General features: G+C 38.4%; 1 protein-coding gene and 1 pseudogene across 10 annotated transcripts in view; one reads left to right on the forward strand and one right to left on the reverse strand.

The window, feature by feature from the left end:
• The window catches only part of Peak1 (pseudopodium-enriched atypical kinase 1), a 227,422-nt gene that overhangs the window by 80,045 nt on the left and 122,203 nt on the right, over window positions 1-25,174 (reverse strand).
• Isca2-ps2 (iron-sulfur cluster assembly 2, pseudogene 2) lies at window positions 10,631-13,313 on the forward strand (annotated as a pseudogene).

A 25,174-nucleotide genomic window follows, 5' to 3' on the forward strand; every position in this document is an offset into this window, starting at 1 on the left:
GGAGACAGAAATTGTTCTTTCAGGCATGCAGACTCAGAGGCTACTGATGTTCCAATGGACACACATTAGAAACCTATATGAAAGTCTCAATCAATAGAAAAGAAAAAAATACAAGCACCTATTTAAAACAAGACAAGCGGTGGGCTCTGGAACAGTTAAAACCTGGTATACTAAATAACTCGTTTTGGTAAGATGAAGAATTTGATTGTGAAAATTCATTGGTCAAAACAGAAGAAATGGCCTTTAAAAAGGCACAAAAGTTATTCAATTATACATGCCTTTGGCCTGAAGCATTACAAGTTTGTACAGAGACACAAAGCACACAAATCACCACCTGAGTTTGGCAGCTCCCACCCCTAATCCCAGCGCATGTGCCAGGTGATGAATTCTAGGTCTGTCCAGACTGTAGTGAGACTTTGTCTCAAAAAACCAACCAAACAAAGAAATGTAGCCTATCTAAAATTTCTATTATTCCTCCTGAAGGACAGTATCTATTGTTACCAATTTAAAAACAATTTAATTATTAATTAATTTCTCTGTATGTGTGCCTCCCACTATTTTTGAAAATTAGAGCTAATTGTCTACAGGGTAGCAAGGACATTTATATTCCAAATTCAATTACTTATTCGCTTAATAGAAAGGCAAGAAATAAGTATTGAAAAAGATAAAAAGGGGTGGGGGGGGGTAACAAATTGAAACCAGTTCTAAAAAAAGAAGACAGAGGCTAGGATCACACTTTAATGTGTCTTTAAATGTGACATTAAACTGTTTATGACAGAAGAGATAAAAAGATCCCAAAATTTCCTTATACCTTAGTCTCCTGAGCGCAGGACACTATATGCATTTTGTTCTGAACATATTTTTTATTTTTTTACCCTTCAGGAAAAGACATCTTTTCTAACAGAAACTATGAAACAAGCTAACAGATGGTGAGGGCACCGAACCAAGTCTAATTTGAGTTGAATTCAAAGTTTGATTATCTGGAGACACAGAGGCAATATACCTATACTAGTATCAAATGCCTAACACTGATAAAAATGTTACAGAAGTAGGATCTACTAGTTTCAAACTGTGCTGAAGTCCTTACTCTCTGATAATAACCAGTCCTTTTAAAGGATAAAAGCACAATATTGCTTAATTTTTCCTTCCACTCAGCATGATAGGTAGATTAGCAGCCCCCTCCGAGAGGCCTATACCTTAAAGCTAGGACATATGAAGTCATCACTGTCTACAGAGTCTTCTCCTTTGGAGCCTTCAGAAGTGTGCAACCCTCCTAACCTTTACTCTAGCCCACTGGGATTTGATTCAGTTTCTATGTCTATGACTATAAGATAATATACTCGTCTATGGCAGTTTGTTGGGGAAGCAATAAGAAATTAATTATACACAAGGCTCAATCTCCACTTGGATACTCACTCTGCCAACTGGTTCCTTAGTCTGATGTTTGTATCTCTACTGTTTCTCACAGAGCAATAAGGTTTACCAATGGTAATCTACGTGGCATTGAGTCAGTCACAGTATACGTACAGTTAGTTATCCTTCTACAAATGTCTTACAATATACTGCAGCAGCATAATGTGATTATTTTTCAAAGCCTACATTCAACGTAGTTTTCACACACTGGAGGAATACTCATTAATACATCTATCATTAAAGTTAAGGGTATAAGACTGACGTAGAAGGCAGGGGTTGGTCTCATAGACTGTAAGATTAAAGTTGTTTTGGATCTTAATGTTCCAAAGAAGTTCTGTGATTTTTACACTCATGCCACTCTACCATGTTGTGATTTCATGCTGATTCTATCCTTAGATTATGGCTTTATCTTCCAGGAGAAGGTGCCTTTAAACTTTGGTAAGATGGAGACACACAGGCAATTAGGGGCAGGGGAGGGGAAGGGAAAAGAGTACCTGAGGTCCTACGATCTTCCTTGTATTTCCCACTAGCCAAAAGGTCAACTGTTTTAACACAAATGGACAAAGTCAGAACTTCTGTAACAATTGTCCGCCTCAAGACAATACTTCTTTTCCTGAGAGCTATCTGAAAGACTGTTAAAACAGTTAATGACCTAGGCTTAAAGATATATAGCATGTGACCTGAGGGTAACCTTACCAGCACCCACCCCCCACCCCTGCTGCACCTGAAATGATACACCTCATAAATCACATTACAGTTTCTTCCACAAAAGGAAATCCTTCAAGACAAGAGAAGTAAGTATACCAGCTTATACTTTTCTCCATAATTCAACACTTGGCTTTACTCTTTCAACCAAGTTATAAATTACATCCTTTGAGCAATGTAATTTCAAAACCACAAAATCACATACACATGCATGACTTCTGAGAAACCCACTTGGGAACAAACTAAGTTGCTTTTACTCAACAAATTCCAACTTTGCTTCACAACTGCTGACTCTTCTGTCAAGGTAGTAAGTAGCCATAACTAAGTCTAGAGGCAACAGTGTTGCTGTGCCTTCCCCTGCCTGTGATAAAACCAAAACACTTTAGTGACCAAAAGCTTAAAATAAGAAGGCAAATCATTATAGCCTGACTTCTTTATCTTAGTAATAAGAAAAATCCAAATGAACATTTAACATAGTTTATGTCAGAGACGGGGGGGGGGCTTTCGTGCTTTCTACCTCCAGTAAATACTGTAAAAGATCAAGCTGGTGAGTCACAGCTGGCTTGTCACTTGCTTCCATTTACATATCATCTAGAGATGTTTACATGGAACAAAGGGAGAGCAATAGCTGAACAGATCATGCATGGTACGAAAGCTCTAACATGTTTTAAATCTGTAAGTTCAGTGACCCTAGTACAATAGCATGCCTTTCAAGGCAGATATATTTAATCCATATTAAAACTTACTAAAATAATATAAAACAGAATTTATCTAGTCATATTCATAAAACTTTTATTAATATTTACCCAATCCCTCATTCTTACAGGATTATATAGCATTTGGGGGCGGAGCAGCGGTTGAGCCAGGGTCTCACTGTAGCCCAGGTAGTGCTGACACTTGTGTAGTTCAGGCTGACCTCAACCTACTGAGTGCTAAGATTGCAGGAATGTATCATCACCTCAGGCAGGGTTAAGATATTTTCTTTAAGATGTGTATTTTCTTATAATCAAGGATGAAGAACTAAGAATTATGAGGTATGAAAATAGCATATGAACTAAAATATATGATTTAAAAAAGAAATGTATGAAAAGAGATTTCTTATTTTTCATGTTACAGATCAACGGATTAGGCAGGTGGACGCTCCTATGGCTGTGTTTTTACAGCTGTTAGGTGACTGCTCTAGTACTCTAGCCCCAAATTCTCAGTCCCCAAAGTTCTCGTTGTACTATTCTTCCCACTTAATAATTTCTTCAAATTTCTTTGGTATAGAATTTTAAGGTCTAGGTTAACTAATACCCAAATCCTCAGGATTCAAAGCTTATTTTGGAAAAACATGAAAATTGATCTTAATTACAGATACCTTCTGGGGACACTGCAGGGGTCAAAGTGGAACAAAAGATAAATCAGGGTCCTAAGTTTTAAAGTAAGGTCAATTCTGCTTCTTTGTAATTTTGTCTCTTCTGGATTCAATAACACAGGATATGTATTCAGAGAGACTCTTGAGATGACTTAATTTAAAAACTCAACCAATCCCCCTTACTCTAAGCTAGGGTATTCAACCTGTGGCTTGTGTGACACACAACAGCCATGGATACTGCCTGACACACAACTGTAAATTACTTAAAACATCACGAGATTTTGCTGTTTTGTTCACTGTGTATGTTTCTTCTGTGTATAACTCAACTGGGTAGTTCTAGGGTAAAGTCTGTAGATGACAATGTGATGCTGCAGCGTCACACAAGGTAAATTATTCCTGCTCCTGCATATGCGACTTCTGCTGGCAGTAGCAGAGTTAAACAAGAGCCATCGGATATTACATATGCTTTTGCAGAGTTGGCAAGTCAACAATTATTAATAGTGTTTAATTTATGATAGTAAATGATAGGCTATTTTATTTGGAAGACAAGTAAGTATTCTTATCTGACTGCACCTTGGCTATGTCTCAGGCACTGCCCACCAGGCTTTACAAGTGGTTGGTCCTCCACGTTGAGCTGCATTGGCAACTATGTGGAGGGGCCCAAGATGTGCTACTTGTGGTCAATTTTCACAATAGTCACTTATAAATTATTATATTTGTTTAATATAATATGGCTAGCATGGCTCCTCCAATACTGCAAATAAAACAGGAGCCCCAAAAGAAAAATTACAAACAAAGAACAGAAGTTCAATGAAAAGAAGAGAGAAGACTACTTAATAAATAAGGCACTGTGCTTCATTTGTAAGGAATTTGCTCAGGTTTTCAAAGACTGAAATTTGAAAGGCACTGTATACAAAACATGCTGTCAGATTTAGTGTGCATCAAGGATGGCATCATAAGTACAAAGGAGAAAAACAGAAAAAAGTCTTCTCAATAAACTGTCCTTTTACATTTACACAGAAACAGACTCTATAGCTAAGTGATAGCATCTTTAAAGCAAAATAACTAAGATCACTTACTGCTGAGTTTATTAAGATTATACATAAAGAGCATGGCTTAATTATATGATTTTTTTTTTTAAAAAAAGGCATGTTTCTAATGTCAGTTTGTTTCCACAGACTGTGGCAAGAGGAACTGAAGAAACTGGAAAACTAAACAAAGAAATTTAGCAAGTGTGAAGCAGTTAAAAAAAAAAAAAGATTTTCTTTGTTCATTGGAATCATTACCAATGGTGCTTTAGAAGGCAGAGAGGGACTAATATAATAAAGACAACGAAATTCCTGCCCAAAACCTCATACTTAATGAAGTATTATTACATAGTGCATTGAGAAAATTTATGCACAAAAGCATTAAAAATGGATGACATCCATCGAGACTGAATTTCACAAGATCCAAGAGACTAAATCATTGCTAATGCCAGGAATGCCTTAAAAGTAGTGACGTCAACTATGGCTATGTTTACTTTAGGAAAAGTGGCTGAATCAAGGACAAATAAGAATTTATGATTTATGACATTACCATATATATTTTTCATTCCCATGACTTGATGATTAACTACCTTATACATTTAGGATTTTTAGTGGATTTAACTACTCATTTAAATGAACACACACAAGTCTCTACAGTGAACACCAAGTGATCAATATAATGCTTCAAGTCATAGCAGCATTAAACAAATTATGGCAGGCTCAAACCAAGGCAAGTCATTTTATGTGTTATGACATGTGAAACTAAATGCTGTCCTGTGAACAGCAAAAAACTTACAGCTTTCCTATATAATTTGATACAAAAATTTCAGATTTTTTTATACCTAAGATAACAGACTTCAAGATTCCTGTGAAAATAATGGGTATTTTGGTGTATTTGTGGCTCCAGTTTCAGTTATCTGTCAATCTTCAAGCAAAATGCAGAGAGCTAGGGTCTGGTGTCCAACTTAAAGAAAACGTTGATAGTGTCTTTACTAGACTCTGATAGGTTCTACCCTCCAGAGACAGTCACCTCATCTCACAGCCACCTGACTCCTGTCATCACACAGAGCGGCACAATGTAGCATGAGCAATGATTTTTCAGAGTGAGGCACATGAACAGCAAATTGGGAACCCAAATATCTAATGAGCTTCTTCAGAACTCACCGGGAGTTATGACTTCCTGCCATTTCGGCCTGATGCTGAAGTATCTGACGGATTTCATGTTGCCCTCCTCTCCTCAACTTTTATAATAAAAATACTTTTTAAAAAAGTCAGTTTTATTACTTAGACAGGTTCGTGCTCATCTTCCTGATCAGTGATCACAAACAGGATCTGCTTAAAATTTTTAAAGGACTCTCCAAATTGGGACACAGCACAAATAAATTAGCACGTGAGGATGTTTTTGCTATCTGTTGTGGTAGGAGGTCATGAAACTTGTACACAGACCCTTTTGTTTTCCTCACGAGCATTCATTATTTTGTGTTTTTAATGTTAGCCAAAGAAATCTCTTTGTCTAATGTGATCCAGAGAAGCCAAGAAAAGTAGGGTGCCCTGTTCTAACCACAGCATGGTTCTACCCTTTCTCTACCCTTAACACCAGCAAGGAGACCAACTGCAAGCAACAAACCAGGGCAATGTTAGCTGAAAAAAATCCCTGTGAAAATAATCCATCAATTCAGACTTACTCCCACAAACCCACCATTTTAATATTTGTGTGTTTGGTGTGTATGTGCACGTGTTTATGAATGCTGTAGCTTTTGTGTGGAGGTTAGAGGACAAAATGTGGGAGGCAGTTCTCTCTGCCCACTGTGTGAGTTCTAGAAATAGAACTTAGGTCACCGGTTTTGGCTACAAGCAACTTACCTGCTGAGGCTGGCTTCCTATAGACTCCTTATGTAAGAAACAGTTAATCAGAGAACATTTTGAACTCTTTTTAAAACTCCAGCCTTAGTTATTACCCAAATGATCCTTACACAAACATCCACATAATATTTTCTAGGGTTTAGTTGCAGAAAAAAAAATCTGGCAGTTTTGGAGGTAGAGGTTTATGTGTGTGTGTGCATGCGTGCGTGAATGCGTGTGTTTAAATCTGTAAGGAAACCGTGTTAAGAGATCACAATTTCTTGTATTTAATATATTTTGATAGCAGTACATGCTTTAAGAATTATTTATTTATTTTTTGAATGAGTGCTCTATCTGCATGTACACCTGCATGCCAGACAGATGAGGGCCTTGGATCACACTATGAATGTCATTGCTGGGAGTTGAACTTGTGACCTATGGAAGAGCAGCCAGTGTTTTTAACTGCTGAGCCCCTTTCTCCAGCAGTTTATCTTCATTCATTAAAGAACTTGAATGAACTAGAAACTTATCAAGTACAGTGGATTTCTATCCTATGTATTTGAGCAAGAGAAGAAAGGCACAAAAGCTGGGGGAATGACTGAGAGTAATTAAAACCCCAGCTATGTAAGCATAAGGGCCTGAGCTCCGATCTCTAACACCCATAATCTCAGTACAGCTGGGGATGGCAGGGATAGAGACAGAAACACCCCCAGGAGCCTACTGGCCAGCCAACTGGTGAGTTCTGGGTTCTGTGAGGGATACTGTTTTAAACAAAAAATAAGGTGGACAGTGATACAGAAGAAACTTCATAAACGTGCACATTCCCCTTTGCTCCCAAGAAAACCACAACAAAAATAAGACTTGTACACATCAAGCTTTGGGAGAGCCAGGGTAAAATAAGAATTCTCTCCTCAAAGAAATTAGACTTGAGGGGAGCAGAAGTACACACATGACAAAGCAGAGGAAATGATGGCATTTTTACAACAGAGTTCAGAGAAATCAAACTGCTCTCAGCAGAAAGAATAAAGGTGGGTTTTATACATCACATGGATTCCAGCAACCTTTAGGGTACCCACACTCTTCCCTATTTTTAAAGACTAAGCTCTGCTATTTAGAATTAATGATCTACTTTGCACTAGTTTTTGTTTACTGTGTGGTAAAAGATTATGTCTCCCTACCCCTTTCACACAGACAATTGTCCCAGCACCATTACCTGAAGGGGTCGCCCTCCCCTAGGGACTGGCCTTGGTGTGCTTGTTTAGGAAATGAGTGAGGGACTGACCACACAGGGCTGCTCTTAGTTCTAGACACTCTACTTCCTTTGTTGTCATCTTGTCACACTGCACGACACTGCCAGGGTTACAGTGGCCTTGCAGTGTTACGGTAAGATGGCACATATCCTCCAATTTTGTTTGTAGTGCTGCTCTGGCTTTTCTAAGTTGTGCATTTCTTTACAAACTTTTTAGCCAGCTTATTAATTCAACCATTATATGGAAAATCTCCTCTTATGTATTACAGTAATCTAAAGACACAATTTCTTCCAGATTAAAATTTTGGTACACTGTATAATTTTGGTATGTTCTGCTTTCATTATCAGTTTAAATATTTTAATTAGCCTGTGATTTCTCCTTACCTGACAATTTATACCCTTCAAGTATCTCCTTGCTGTTGACCTCTACTTTGGCTTCGCTGGGGTCAGATAAGAACCTTTAAGGTTCTATTCTTTTAAAACTTGAGACTTGTTTTTTGGCCAATAGTAGATTATATTCTGATAAGCACACCACGTGCATATAAAAAGAATGTGCACTGTGCCATGATGTCATGTTAAATGAGCGACAGCTAAGGCTAGCTGCTGAAATGTTATTCTGATAATTCCTATGTGTTTGGTTGGTGAGGTGATGTATAATCAAGTATGACTATGAGTCTGTTTGGTTCTTTGGTTTTTGTCACCTTTTGCTGCCTGCTTTCTGAAGCAGTGACTATGATAATGAACACACACATACATGCTGGTTTAGGCTCCAGTTGAATGCCAATTTAAGTTTTTTTGGCTTAAATTATTTGGCTGTTCTTTTAATATTTTAAATTATGTATGTATGTCTGTGCATATATGAAACAAAATGCAGGTGTGGTAGAAGCCAGAGGCACCAGATCCTGCTGGAGCTGCGATGCAGGTGGCTGTGAGCCACCTCATATAGCTGCTGGGGACTGAACCGGCATCCTCTTCATAAGAAGCATGCCCCTTTAACTGCTAAGCACTCTCTCCAGCCCTTTTATGTCTATTATATTTTGCGTTCCTTATATAAGTTGTCCGTAGGGATTACAGAATATATCCTTAAGCTTTCTAAGTCCACTGTACTTAGCAATAGATTACTTCCCATGAAGTATAGGCATGTAATTACACAGGGCCACGAGTCCCCCCACAGCATAAATCTCACAATAAGATAAAAATTTGTGGTTTAAAATTATATAGACCATCAAGAAATTAAAAGAAAGGTTTAAAAAGAGGTCCATGCCTTTCACCCAGATATCTAGTATTTTTTATGTTCTTCATTCAAGATTCAAGTTTCTGTCTAGAATTATTTGTCTTCATCATGGATAAATCCTTTTAACATTTTGGCAGGGCGAAGGGCTGATGCAAATCTAATGGGACTGAATTTTCCTGGCTTTCCTTGATCTGAAAATTGTTACTTTGCTTTTATTCTTGAATAATTCCTCTGGCTATGGAGTTCTAGGCTGATTGCTTTGCTCAGTGGTTTAAGGATGCTGTTCTCTTTTGCACCCTCAATGAGCCTCTGATTAGAAAGAAGTCAGACATTCAGGACCCACACTACACAGTCCCTGTATACAGAAAGTGCCAGTCTTTGTTTGTTGCATTCTAGATCTGCTGCCTTTTTGGTCAGCATGTGACTATGACACAGCTCAGATAGGGCCCCTTGTGTGTATTTGTCTGGGCTTAATAAACATTTTGTTGTCAGCGTTCATCAGATATCTGAGTTTTAACAATTAGTTATTCAACTATTTTGTTCCATTCCCCCCTCCTTTCATGGACGTCCCAATTCATGGACATTTGGTCACTGAGTGCCATCTGACAGACTTTGAGGGTTTGTAGATTTCCCTTTGCCTTGAAGTTTTGTTTGTCTTGTTTTACTTGTATAATTTGAAATCCTTTCTCTGTCCTCTATTGTCCTATTCAGCTGGTAAGCCCACCCAGTGAAAATTTGTGTTCAGTTGAAATTTCCATGCTGAGACACTTGCTGTTGTTTTACCTTGCGACAATAACTCTAATAGCGACGCTAAAGCCCTGGATGATTCCAGCATGCGGCTCACTTGGGGGTCAGAGCTAACTGAGCATCTTTTAGCAGCTCCATTTCCCCAGCTCTTTGTACGTCAAGTAATTCTGAATTTCATCCTGAGCTTCCTGATTCTGTCATTTTTCTCTATTGAGTAGTTTTCTTTGTTTCAGCAGATGACTATAAATTTTACCGCAAATGGTTCTTTTTCTTCACAGAGCAGATGTTTTGCTTTTAGCCAGACAGATCTGAGTCTATTCTGAGCTTGTAAGGTTCAAGACTCAGTCAATAATGTAGGCAGAAAAAGAAAAGAAAAACGAACATTAGTTTATTTTCTTTCAGGGTACATTTTTCTCAGACTTCATAATTTCCTAGTTGCCCCCTTTTGGTTCACAAAACCAGAAAGGCTGCAGGTTTTAACATGGCCCACTGCTGCCCATTCAGTATGGCACAATTTGCAGGGGTCTGTGGCTTCGAGAGAATCTGAGGTGGTACGGATGTAGGAATGTAGGATGTACAGGTTACTCCCGGGGAGACCTAAGGGTGAGGAGCCACATGAACAATGATGCATCAGATGATGCCATAACACAAGAGCAGGAGTAAAACATTTAAATTGTTGAATGGCAGCTAGATCTAGGCACATAGCCAATCAAATATATATTTTAGGTAGAAGGGCAATATAATTATATCTATTATTTTAGAATCAGATTAATATATCTATATGATGTAAATGAACTGCAATATGGAAAATGACTGTATTTAGGAGATTAATAGGGAAGAAGTTCTAAAATTGCAGGTGGAAGGTAATAAAATCTTAATTAGGCCACTGGCAGAGGAGAAAATAATGGAAATGAGATGATTCAACAAATGACGGGATGATAGTCCTAAAATTTTTCAATAATCTTCCAACAGAAGATTAAACTTTGCTATTACTATACAGGGAATATACTCACTGCCTGTTTAAATACTGAGGGCTATTTTAAGAGCAAGTCAGGATGAAATTTTTCTTGGTAAGCCAGATGTAAGACAGTGAAAATTATGGATTGTGGTTATAGGGGTTTGGTATCAGATAAAGGCTCGTTAATAGGTGACAGAGCTATAAACGATAAATGCATATAGAGCAAATTAAAATGGATCCCTTCTCCCACATTGTCTTCCCAGTAGAATATAAAGTTCAGTTAAGTAAGTTCGTTACAGTGTCTTGCTGCAGTTACACCAGCGTTCATATGTACTCAAGAGTCTGGACTGCGAAGACAAGAAAGGGACCTCCATCCTCACTGTGGTCCTACGGAAGCGAAGGGCTTTCAAGCTCTCAACACCACACGAAGTGAAAGTCCGTCAGAGCCAGTATGTAGCACAGAGAAGGTGCTCTTGTCTCCAAAACACTCTACCTTCATTAGCTATTATTTTTAAACCATCAAATTAATTGTCTTAGAATTTGGAAAATTTATCAACAGGGAATTCTTTCATTATTACAACAGTTAAACAACTTTTTTCTTGAATCATACTTAACTATTTTTTCTTATATATTGTGAATATAGATATCAACATTTTCACCCTCCTCCACAAAAACAATGGATGCATTCAAAGAGATTAACAATTTAAATAGGATAAAAGCAAAATATAGTTGGATTTTTTTCCAAAGGAGGAAAAGGGTTCATAGACACTGTTACGGTTACCACAACCACTAACCTAGCACCACCGCCATCACCACCACTGCCACCACCGCCACCACTCCAATGCTATTGATTACTACTTAGAATATCTAACTAAAAGAGGATAGAGCCCACTGTTTCTGTCTGATAGGAGCTGACAAAATTAGGAGAAATCCACCGAAGCATCTCAGCAAAAACCTTACTGAAAATCCACAGAGGTCAAGGCAACAGTGAGAGCCAGTTAGTCAGCTGCCAAAGTGCACTAAAACTGTGACAAAGGAGTCCATGCATAACGGCTGGTCAGGCTGCATGGCTTTCCACACACTCCTAAAACTACAAAACAAATCAGTTACAGGGGATAGCTTTTGTTTTTTTCCTCCAAGCGTGCCATGGTAATAGTATCCAAATATCACCCTTCCCCTCTGAAACAAAACAAAAGCAAACAGAGCGCACTGAAAGTTCACATGCCTTTTGATGTTGCAATCAACTTGTAGGCTTTAGCTTAGAAGGCAAAGATCTGTTCGAAGATTAAACTGTGCTCACAAATGTGTCTACTGATGTTCCTACAGTGCTACTTATAACAGGGAAACGAGAGGAATGTGTCCCATAACAGGGAACTGGTAACTTAAGAGGTTATTATAACATGCTGGAACATTATAGCTATTATATATTATAACCATATATATATTATACAGTTATTAGTATTATATAGTGGAAGTGATTACTTCATTGAAAACTTCATAAATTATTATTTAGGGTAAAAAGACAATACATATGTGAAATTCCAACTTTGCTAAAAATAATAAATATAATTTTAAAGATTAAAATAATAAACAATAAAATGTTAAACAGAAATGCATATTTTCACCATAAATATTTTATTCAATATTTCTTGATTTAATAATTAATAAAAAACACTGTTACTAAAAACAGTTATATATGCCCTTTATCTACAGGCAATGTACTTTAGATATTCTAGATCAAATGGTCAAGTATCAACCTTGCACTGTCTTTCCAATTCTGAATGAATACAGCAAAGATCATTTTGAATGTCTCTCACATCGTCAGTCATGCGGGATAGATTGCATTAGATTGTTATGAGTTTGGGGACTCTAATGACCACTCTGTTGCAAACAGATACTAGAGTAAGACTATGTGTGTCCTATATAGGATTTGTTCTCTAGGGGTGAGAGGGTAGTACATTATCCAGGTTTCATATTAAATGTCTTCATTATTTGTGAACAGCCAGATGGTTGGTAATATGCACAGATATCCTGAAATATAGGCTGACTGATTTCAATTAGCATTGAAGTGAGACAGATGATATCGAGGATCTGCACTGCTAGGCCCAGGGGCACTGAGACTGTATTCTTACAGATGAGGGTTCCATCAACTAGAATTCATATTGATGAAGTATAGCTGATAGGTTATTCTAAAATACATGTGCTACTGAAGACAATCTCTGCTATGAAGCATCTATCTGAGTAAACATTTTATGCTCACTATAAGAAACTAGCTAATATAACAGAAAAAAGGAAATTTCATAAAACTGATTTCAGTTTATGCATGTATATTTCAGAACACACTAGGAAATACCATGACCTTCAGTAGGTTTGGACCAAATCAAAGGGGCTGCTTAAAAATATCAGTTAGAGGAGTGGAGCTTGCGGTAAGACGGAGGCTGCCAGAGCCTTGTCCCTATCTGCCTAGGCGTTCGGAGCTGTCATTCCTAGGTGCCTGGGGAAGGCTCCTCGCTGTCTTTCCCAGGCTTTTGATCCACTGGGAAACAATGTCCTCCATTCCAGATGCTGGCGAAGGACAGATCTGCCTCACAGACAGCTGCGTCTAGGGTGTTTGAACAGGGTGGGGCAAGAGTCGTGGTTGACTCTGATAGCTTGGTCTTTGTTAAGGGGCCCAGGTATACTTCAGCCAAGAGCTAATCAGGAGCTCATTCCAAGTGTTGAATAATCCTCAAGCCCAGCAAGGCTGCTCCTGTGGGTCATCCTTCTCTATCAAAATCTGACACAATAACAGATGGCCCTGGGATTGCCACCATTGTACCAGTATGAAAAACCTGGGAAAAGTAGAATCCTAGAGGTTTCTTTCTCATCATGCCCTTCTCTCATTTTATTTAATTTAATCCAGGAGTGTCTTATTATCCACTATTAATTATGGAATGTGAAGCTTTTACTCTTGGCCAAAATACTCTCCCCTCCAAAAGTACAATGTTAAGACCAAAGCTAAATGCTGTTACCTCAACTTTAATCACTAGTTGGAACCCATGCAGCATCTCTAAGACTCCAAAATTTGTAGTTAACTTCTCTAGCCTTCAGAATTGTTTATATATGTGTGTGTGGCTATACAAAGCATCATTATAAAGAAATCATGGGTGAGGAGATATTGTCTTCCAAGCTGCCAGAGTGATGACAGCTTTATGTCACACTCTCCAATGTGCATCTGTGTCGCTCCTGATGACTGCCCCCTGACTAGAATAGTCTGGGACAAAGCAACGGTGGCGCTGTTTGGGCTGCCAGCTTAACAAATCCAGGTAGGAGAGTAGAATAAAATCAGTGTTCTTCAAGAGAATATGGCCAGGCATGTAATACATTCTCTTCCTAATACAAGGATTCTAACAGACTTTCAGAAGGCGGGTTGATTCTAAGCCCTCCAAGTCACTGAATTACGTGGGTAAACATGGAGTAAAGCAGAAGTGAAAACATAAATTTAGTCTTTAATTTTTTTCACAGATAGCAATTCTCCAGTGCTAGTGGAAGTTGAGGCAGGAAGATCATGAATTTCAATCCAACTTGAGCTATACATAAAGATTCCATATCAAAAAAAAAAAAAAAAAAAAAAACGAAACCAAACAAAAAGAAATCAACTCACACTTTTTTTGTTAGAATAGTGTTAATGAAATGTTGGACACGAAGAAAATTAAATCATTACTAATGCCTATTTCATTCCAATGTTTAACTATAAACTGTCAAATATTTATTATTCTGTAGGTCTTTATGACACTAGGTATTTAATACATATTGCCAATCACTACTTATTCCAATTATCTTGGATTTTACACACTAAGAACATTTTCATTTTATTTTGGGTTTACGGAAGAAAAAAATTGAAATGTCAAATAAATCAAGTTACTTTCCCAAGTTCACAGAGCCCAGGTCTTATTCTGTAGCCTGTGCTTGCTAATAAAATAGGAAAATCTCTAATCAACTAGTTTGGGTGATTTAATTTTCCTTTGGGGCATACCACTAAAGCCCTAAAACAAAGTACAGAGTTCTCACTAAAAAGAGGTGTAACTTCAGATGCAACTGAATGAAAGAGTAAATATTATGAAGCAGTTTGAAATGGCAAACTACATGCCATAAATGGGTAATACATTAGGAAAGAACGAATTCAGAATAAGAAGATAGAACTATGTGTAAAAAACTAACTGTTTAGCTGGCATGGCAGTGGACTCCTGCAACCACAGCCATCTGGGAGGGAGCAGGAGGATCGGGACCTCAGCTACACAGCGAGTTCCACAGAACTGTGCACTTCAGGAGACCCTGCCTTATTAATACTCTACTCAGCCCAACTGCGCCTATTTCGCCAAAAGAATGGCTAGCTAAACTTTTGGTAGCACCTTTGAGCATCTTAGACATGTCATTGTCTCTTCGCAGGGAGTTCTATGCATCCCCCTTGAGCCCTCCTTGTTACTTAGCCTCTCTGGGTCTGTAAACTGTAGCATGATTATCCTTTACTTTGCAGTTCATATTCATTTTTAAGTGAGAATATACCATGTTTGTCTTTCTGGGTCTGGGTTACCTCACTCAGGATGGTTATTTCTAGTTGCATCTGTCTACAAATTTCATGATGTTATTAATTTTTAACTGCTGAGTCATACTCTATTGTGTTAATATACCACCTTTTCTTTAATCATTCTTCAGTTCAGGGACATCTAGATTGTTTCCAGTTTCTGGCTATTATAAATAAAGCTGCTAGAAACTTAGGTGAGCATGTGTCTTTGTGGTACGATGGCGTGTCCTTTATGTATATACCCAGGAGTGGTGTAGCTGGGTCTTGACACAGATCAATTCCCAATTTTCTGAGAAACATCATATTGGTTTCCAAGTGGCCATACAAGTTTGCACTCCACCATATTTTGGTAGGCTGGGGGGCAGTGGGGACAGCAGGAACAATCAGGCAGGGAAAGGATGGATGGAGAGAGTACTAGGAGTCAAATGAAACTGTAGGGCAATTTAGGGGCAGGGTAGAAACCTAGTGCAATGGAAACTCCCAGGATCCTATTAGGGTGACCCTAGCTAAGACTCCTAGAAATGGGAGGATATAGAGCCTAAGTCAACCATTTCCTATAACTAGGCAAGATGTCCAGTGGATGGTTTGGGACATCAGCAATTTTACATTTTTAAACCCCTGACCTACAATTTGTCCTACTAGCATGATGTGCTGGGGTAAAGGTAGCACAGAAATTGTGAAAGTGCTAACCACTGACAGGTCCAGCTTGAGACCCACGCCATGAGAGGGAGCCCACCCCTGACACTGCCTGGGGGATCAGAAACCAGAGGCCAGATGGTCCAGAGACCTAGGATAGAACCAAATATGACTAGCACGCGCGTGCGCGCGCACACACACACAAGCGCGCGCACACACACACACACACACACACACACACACACACACACACACACACACAATCAATGAATTGATGCCTAATGATATTTTCCTGCTGTACTCATAGATTGGTGCCAAACTCGTTTTGTCATTAGAGAGGTTTCATCCCACAACTGATGGAAACAGACGCAGACACCACAAACATTAGGTATAGTTCAGAGAATCCTGCTGAAGATGGGGAAGGAGGATTATAGGAGCCAGATGGGTCAAGGATACCACAAGAAAACCCATAGAATTAACAAATCAGGATGCATTGGGGCTCACAGAAACTGAACTGACAATCAGGGAGTCTACATGGTTATAAAACAGACCCTCTGTGTGTATTTTATAGTTGTGTAACTTGATGTTTTGTGGGATGTTTTTCCTGCTAAAGAGGGAGCAGGGGCTTTTTTTGATGCCTTTGTCTGCTTTTGTAACCCTTGTTCTCCTACTGGGTTGCTTCATGTAGCCATAATATGAGGACAGGTGCCTAACCTTACTGCTACCTTACTGATATGCCATGTTTGGTTGATATCCCTTGGAGGCTGACCTTTTCTGAAGGGAAAAGGAGTGGATGGGGGAGGAGGTGAGGGGTGACAGAGGAGGTAGGGGTGGAGAAATGGAGGGGAACTGCAGTTGGGATATATATATATATGAGAGAATCAATTAATAAAACACATAAACAACAACAATAATAGTGATGAAATGCCACGTTCTGGTCTTCAGTGCTACTGATCTAGTCTGGTGTTTTGATTGTATGCACAGAAAGACTGAGAAGCAGAGGAGGTGCCTCAGTGGCTGAGAGTACTTGCTGCTTTGGTAGGGACCCAAGTTCAGTTCTGAGCACTGGCACACACATGGCAGCTCACTTCTATCCATAACTGCTGTTCAAGGGGACCTGATGCCCTCTTCTGGCATCTTGCAGGCTCAAGGCATGCATAAGGTACACATACATACATGTAGGTACACATTCATGCATATAAAAACCAATTTTAAAGAGCTGTCTTAAAAGTTGAAAGCAAGTTTTAAATGTAATGTGTTTATTTTCGTATTGAGGATTAAGCAGTCCTGTCCATGCTAAGCACTTTATCACCTATTGACATCCTCCAGGCCAATGACTTTCACTGTAATGAAGCAGACAGTCACTAAAGGATACCCAACACTAGTGTAAAGAGATAGAAATTAGCCAATCGCCAACAAAGCCTATGGAAGAACAGTATTTATTATAAGTTGTTGCAGCTGGAGATGTGGCTCAGCAGGGAAAGCAGGCACTGTCGCTGTCAAGGACTAAAGTTGGTCGTTCCTCACACCCATACAACAGGTAGCTTACAACTGCCTGTAAAGCTCTAGGGCACCTAACACTCTCATCTAACCGTTTTAGGTACTTGTGTGAATTATTAATGATGGTTTTGCTTCACGTGCTAAGTAAACTTTCAAGTCACTGCCCATTCTTTAAATCCAGTTTGGAAAGAACTTGGTCTCACCTCCTATCTCTTAATGTCTCTGATTTAATTTCTATACAAGAATCAATAGATAAACTGTAGCACATGCCTTTTCTTGGTTGATCAAGGCCCAAGATATGTTCCCTTGGAATAAAATACATTTGTAAGGATGAGCTTTCTTTACTCAAATTCAAAGTTTTCTTTGAAATTTAACCACCTAAACATGGGATCTGGATATTTAACCACATGAAATATGTGTGCATGTGTGCATGCACACACAGTTATGCCCAGTGGCCTCTAACACTATGGTTAAAGAAAGCATTTATGTCTGGGCATAGTAGTGTGTCGAAAGAATATCTTGTCTGTATGGATGTGGCACCTGTCAATAATAAATCTGATGGCCTATGGCTTAGGCAGGAAATAGAAAGCAGGACATCATTAAGAGAAGAGCCTAGTTATATGGCCAAGGTATCTATAAATATATTTTGTGTCTGAGTCTTATTTCTGTGAGCATTGGGCTGGGAGGAAGAACCAGGACTGAACTTATACAGTAGTGCACACCTTTAATCCTAGAACTCAGGAGGCACAGGCAGGTGGATTTCTATGAGTTTAAGGTCAGCCTCGTCTACATAGTAAAGTCCAGGCAGAGTTAAATACTGAGACCCTGTGTCTTAGGGTCTCCATTGCCGTGAAGAGCACCACAACCAAGGCAACTCTTATAAGGGACAACATTTAATTGGGACTGGCTTACAGGTTCTGAGGTTTAGTCCATTATTATCATGGCAAGAAGCATGGCAGCATCCAGGCAGGCGTGGCACTGGAGGAGCTGAGAGTTCTCCATCTTGTTCCAAAGGCAAACAGGAGAAGACTAAGTTCCAGGTAGCTAGGAGGATGGTCTCTCAAAGCCCACCCTCACAGTGACACACTTCCTCCAACAAGGCCATACCTCCTAATAGTGCCACTCCCTGGGCCGAGCATAGTCAAACTACCACATCCTGTCTCAAAAAACAAACCAAACCAAACAAACAAAGGAAAAAACCCAACAAAATAAAAAAAAATAACCAACCAAACAAAAAGCATTTATGAATTTTTTTTGTCAAGAAAAAGACATAAATGTAACCTACTTGTCTTATGTAGCCACTACTCAAGCAAGACTAGGGTTTTGGTTTTTTTTGGGGGGGGGTGGGGTGGGGTGGGGTGAGGAAGAGAAGTAATGTATTTGGTCATAGAAAAAATACTTCAATTTACTAGGTAATCGTCACTACTACTGTGTTATTACATATAAACATAACACGCACACAGACATGTCCTATACACAAAACACACAACTTACACATCCTTCCCTGAGAATGGCAACTCTAAATGAAGGTTCTGACAGGGTGACAATGTATGTATTTTTCAAGGGAAAACTACAGTCTTATTTTAGAGATTTCTAGGCTTGTTATATTAATTTATTATTTATATTTGTTATTCCTATCAAAACCACTAATTCTGGGGAACGGTGAAGACGGGGTCAAAACTATATCCCTTTGGATATACTTTAACTATATGCAAACCAATTTTAGTTTCTGTATTGCTTTATTTCTGAAATAGCCTTTTATTTCCAACATTAACTTCAGAAATGTAACCAAAGTAAAATTCAAGAGACTGAGACACTACCTGGTTTCTAATCTCATATGCTTTTCCACATTTTAACTCTGTCAACTAGACAGTCCTGCACTCCTACAAAAAGCATTGAGATCACAGTGGCTGACCCAGCTAACACAGTACAGGAAGTGGTTAGAGATCCAACTCAATGTCCGAATTGTTCAATAAACATTCTTAATTGCCCCCTCCCCCAGTCCACTGCAGCTCTTTTAGAGCAATATGGCTGTTGACCTTGATTTATCTCTGACTTACCAGATGGGCAAAGTCTGACTAAATTGAATAAGCTCTTTAAAAAAATAGTGCCGTTTTAGAAGGGTCAGTTGGTTTCAAACAAAGGCTTTTCGTTCAGTAAGCAAGTCCCATAGCGATACTTCCTCCAGGGATAAGCCAGTGTTTCCTGTGGGTTCCAGCATACAAAGAGCAAAGGAAGTGGTACTTTAACGCACACATTATCTACTGTAGTCCCCAGAGTATACCTAATTTCTGACAGAACACAGAGATTTCCGTGCAATGCTACACCAGCGTGTTGTAAGATTTTGTTATAGTATTTGTAGGGTAATATATTTAAGAACACTAGTGAAATCCAGATGATTTTTTTTCTTTTGTCTCCACAGCCATTTGTCTTGTCAAGTCCTTGGTCACCTTTCATACTCTGGTCTCTCTGGCAGTCCACCTGCTGCTGTCTTTGCCTCTGGGTCCTCTCCAACTGTATTTATATGTGGTCATTAAGGTAATTTTTCTCAATTCATTTCACAAGAGAATTTGCTTTTCAGGAAGCTCACAGTGACTCCCGATTTATCAAAAGCCTAAACACCTTAGGTTGTGTGTCTCTAGATTACTTCCCCAACTTCAGTCCATTTCTTCTGTATGGTCACAAAGGGCATACAGATAGCTGACAGCATAACTCACTGACTGTAGTACACCACAGCAGTTAGGTAGATAAGGCACAAGGCCAGATTCTCATAGTTTGGAAAGATCTCTTAGGACATAGGCAATTATCTATTATTACAGCCTATCCTGCTGTGGGTTCTGGTAGTGGCATTTTCTAGAAAGTATTTCAGCCCAGAAATACTGGCACAGAGGCTTGCAAAATTATAATGTTTATAATCTGGCTATCCATTTTCTAAAATAATTATTTAAAAGATTGAAAATGTTTCCAATTTTAGGGGTTTTTGAAGGGTGGGGGAGAGTTTGGGATATTCACAGATATGTAAGATAACTTGAGGATAGGACCAAAGTTTAAGCACAAAATTCACTGATGCTTCTTTTATACCTCATATGCATAGCGTAAAGGTACCTATATTTGTTACTTAAATAATTTTATAAACAAACACATATCAAGTTTCAAGGTACAGAATTTTGAACTTGGGCATCATGTCAAAGCACAAAAAGTTATAGATTTGTGAGCATTTCATATTTTAGAATTTTAGGTTAGGGATGCTCAACATGAATACCAGTGTATGTATATGAAAAACTTACATATATCATAATCCTACAAGTCACAGAAGTAAAAGAATACAGTGAACATGATGTTATATAATCTTAGATACTTGCAATGTTTAAATAGAAGGAAAACATTTAGTACACTCACTATACTACATTCCACACAGCCAGTTCAGTGAGAAGACAATGTAACTGTCCCATTTCATGAGAGACTGCAGCTAGCCATGTGTAACTTTAATGAATGCAAGGCCACAGGCATATAGGCATATAAATAAGTTCATACTCTTAGTGTTAGTCTTTAACTATTTAGTCAAAACAGAAATAAAAACAATCAATATATTTTAATTATTTCGAGTTTGTAACAACTAAACAGAAAAGGATGTATGAGTAAGGTCAAGACCAGACAACAGAACGACAGCTTTCTTCTGCATGTGCATGCATGTGAGCGTGCCTGTTCCTCCAAAGGATATTGAGAAACTGAGAATCAAAATGACAGCTACTTTCTCTGCCACATTTTCTAAGTAGTTCAAATATAAAGCTAATGGAAAGTTCAAAGACCAGAGGAAACTAGTCTAGTTAAAAGGTATCATGGGTAATAGAGGAAGTTCTGCATAACTATTCTTTGGGATGTAGAAAGGAGTATTATAAGGAGCATCTCACTTTTTCGTATGTATGTATGTATGTATGTATGTATGTATGTATGTATGTATGTATGTTATTTAGACAGAGTCTTCCCGTGTAGCCCTGGCTGTCCTGGGACTAATTCTGTAGATCAAACTGGCCTCAAATTCAGGGACCTGCTTGCATCTGCCTCCCAAGTGTAACGTGTAGCCCAGGCTGGCCCAGACCTTGTGATCCTCCTGCTTCCTTCTTTGTCAGCAAATCCAACCGGAGTGTGTCATCACAACTGGTGTGTCCCCCTTTTATAGGGGAAAATGGAAACTAAGGATAAACTCGTTATTAGAATTGCAATACTGACAACTGCTAACAGCATGTGAGCACTTATCATTGTTCTCTTTTTTTGATTCCCCACTACTTTATAAAGAATCAACATTCCTACTGTACATACAAGGACATTATTCTTCCGGCTTGTTCTTGACCTACACCATACTCCTATGTTGTGAAAGCTCTGAAAGTGGACTCATCATGGCTAACTAAAAAACCTGTTTGCATTTATCTTCTTTAGAAGGTATCAATTTTTAATGATTTTTACTATGATTTGGGATATCTTTCAAATTACAGACACTGAGTTACATTCTTACACATGCGAGCAAATGTGAGCTAGAGCTCAAACATCTCCCTTTTAAGAGGCAGTTTAGAGGGCTGGATTCTTGACACTGGTGACTATCTGCCTAGCATGAGTGACACACTCAGTTAGACCTCTACCACTGCAAAAATTAAAAGGTTAAGGTAGAGGAAGAAGAAGGGAAGGGAAGAGGCGCAGGAAAGAGATAACGACAACAGAAGTAGTGTAGGTGCTTCTGATGTGTACTGAAGAAGGAAACGTGCTTAGAATTAGACTGGGGGCGGGATTTGGTGGGGGAGTATAATGTTTTAGAAACATCACTGTGCAAAAATAGTTATGCTTCGCCTGGTCTATATTCTAATAAGTGTGTAGGAGGGGCTTTCATGGTGTGAGCATCACAGTGTACTTATACAAATAGACTCACTAAACAATGCCAATTTATACTGACTACTACTAAGGATCTTTCATCGACAGAAAACATTAGGTACCATTACTGAACTTGTTTTTCAGCAAATTTCTTTTTACTGTATTTTGCTTGCACACATTACACATAGCCATTCTCTATTGGTGAAAACCCTGAGTGAGTGAGTATGAAAGGGTTGGTCTGGTATAAGAAATACGAAAGCAGCCTGACTCCAGAAAAAACATCAGTAGGGACTGACAGTATTCCACTGATAATGAGAAAAATAGACAATTTACAGGCACACACACACGCACTCACAAAATCGCCCATTCATGTATACACACATGTATACCACAAATACCTTAAAAAAAAAAAAGAAAAAAATTTTTTTGTTCTTTTCAAGTGTTTTTGAGACAGAGTTTCACATAGCCCAGGCTGGCTTTGAACTCTTGATGTAGCTGAAGATGACCTTGACTTGATCTTAGTGTCTCTACTTCCAGAATGCTGGGATTGTAATCATGTGCCACCAAGCTTGAGCTATATGGTGCTGGGGACTGAAACCAGGGCTTCAGGAATACTAACCAAACAATCTATGGATCAACTATCTATGGATCAACTCTCCAGAAACACAAAGAAAGTATTAAAAAAACAAAATTAATCAAAAGTATAGACTACATTCTGCAACATAAACATAAAATTTTCCAATGAGATAGTCCAGTGATACACAGACCAACACATAAGTAAGATTCATCTCAGTAATAAAAATTAAATATTAAATTATTATCCTATGTAACTCACCATATGAAAAGCTCAAAATGAAAACCTATGATATAAATTTATAGAAAAAATTATTTCATAAAACACAATATCCATCATATGAAAATGTTCAGTATCCTGGGAATAAAAGGAATTTCTGCAAATAAACCAAGACCCTTCCTCAGCCAGTACCACACATATCCCATTGTGAAAGCCTGCCCTCAACCTTCTGAGAGAGTAAGGCAATGGGGTTCCAACTCTTATAGACATTAAATGTCTAACAGTGAAAAAGGGCAAGAAAAAAGGCAAAGTATTAAAATGAAAGATTCGTATGAGACATGACTATATACTTATCAATATTTTTCATAATTTTAAATAAAAAACATTTAAAATTACTAATTGAAGATGTTAGGATCCAAAGGTAACACACAAGAACCAACTGTGTTTCTACATCAGGCAATACACTAACGGAAAGTAGAAGTGCCTTGCAAGCCTACAATCCCAGGCAGGATCTTTGTAAATTCAAGGTCAGCCTGGGTGACAGAGAGAGGCCCCCTGTCAAAAAACAAAACAAAAACAAAAACAAAAAACCCCACACCAAAGGGGAAGGAACCTTTTAAATTTTCTTCAGAAAACATAAAAAATAAAGAAAGAGTAACTCCTTGGATATACATCTAAAAAAACAGGTCCAGGAGTTGCATGCTGAGAAGACCACACTGATGAGGGCAGACGCAGTGGCATGTACCTGCAAAGCTATCATTTGAGAGTAAGAGGAAGAAACACTGTGGGTTCATGGACAGACTGATAGAAAAATCTGCATCAGTAACTGTGCCATGCATGGAATCACACAACACACCACACATACACTCATGCGCATGCACGCGTGCATATGCACAGACACGCGCGCACTCGAGTGCACACACACACACACACACACACACACACACTTACACACCACACACCCTCTTCATATCCCCCCACAGACACTCCACACCCCATACACACACACTCCACACACAATACAGACACACAGACACACCCACACCACACACACATATGCACACACAACAGACACACTCACACACACACACGCACACACGCACACACACACATCATACGCACACACTACTACTACTGAAACATTAATAGAAATTTAACAACCCAAATAAATGGAAAAACTTACTATGTTCTTCAAGTGGGAGATTCAACAAAGATGTCAGTTTTCCTCAAAATGATTCATAGAAGTGATAGAATACCAATGAAACTTCTGTGTTTTTTATTAAACAATACATCACAGGCATTTTTCCATATGAACAAATATCTGTAACATCAATCAATTTATATAGTCCTATGCCCTTTCATTTCCCAGATTTATCCTCAGATTATTATTCACCCATATTGTTTAAAGTGCTTCCAATATCCCTGTCAGAACCAGGGTGTAATACACATTCTTCTAATTTAATCTTTGCACATATCTTTGTTTTTCTTGAGATAAACAGTTGGAAGTACAACTTTTGATTTAAGGGATACATATGTTACATATGGATAATAATGCATTTCTATTTTTTCAATATACACTGTCAAAATACTACCTAGAAAAAAAATTTATCTTTACATTTGACTTAAACCTTATTTCCTCTGAAAAGCTTTCTTCAATTAGAGCCTTCTCATTGTTCAATCTGTGCAGCTATTTGGCCTCATTAAATTATTATTATATTTATGGACCATATAGGCAATTACTGCTTTAATAAGATATTATGCCTGTAAGCGATCCACTAACTATGTCTTTGAGAAAATATTAGAGCGGAAAAACTACGGAGTAATAAACTGATAGGCTGCAAGGCTGGCATGAAAGGCTAAGGTAATAGAGACAAGCGGGTAATTAGAGTTCCTATTGAAAGCAGCCGGTTCAGCATTCTTTGTCTGCCCATTAAAAGGCACTGGGTGCTCGTGGGGACTGCATTTTCTGTATTATCTTTGGAATTAGTCACAAAGTAAGTTTTCTGAAGTTTTTTTTCCCTCAAATTCTGAAAATCATTTCTCCATTTATAAAGCACAAATTTAATACAATCAGCTGGTGAACAAAGGGTCTAACAGTCATTTAGGATTATCTATTGAGCCTCATTCCTCTCCAGACGGGAAATTATATACATTAATTAAGAATTAACCAAATTATGCATTTCTGCATTTGAAATCACCCAAAAAATAATTAGCTAGTATCAGTCATGTCCAACATTGTAAAGATATTTCAATTAAGAAAAAATTAATCAGCTGTTAATGATGAA

Source organism: Rattus norvegicus, chromosome 8, assembly GCF_021556685.1.
Source record: "Rattus norvegicus strain SHRSP/BbbUtx chromosome 8, alternate assembly SHRSP_T2T, whole genome shotgun sequence".
NCBI lineage: Eukaryota > Metazoa > Chordata > Mammalia > Rodentia > Muridae > Rattus > Rattus norvegicus.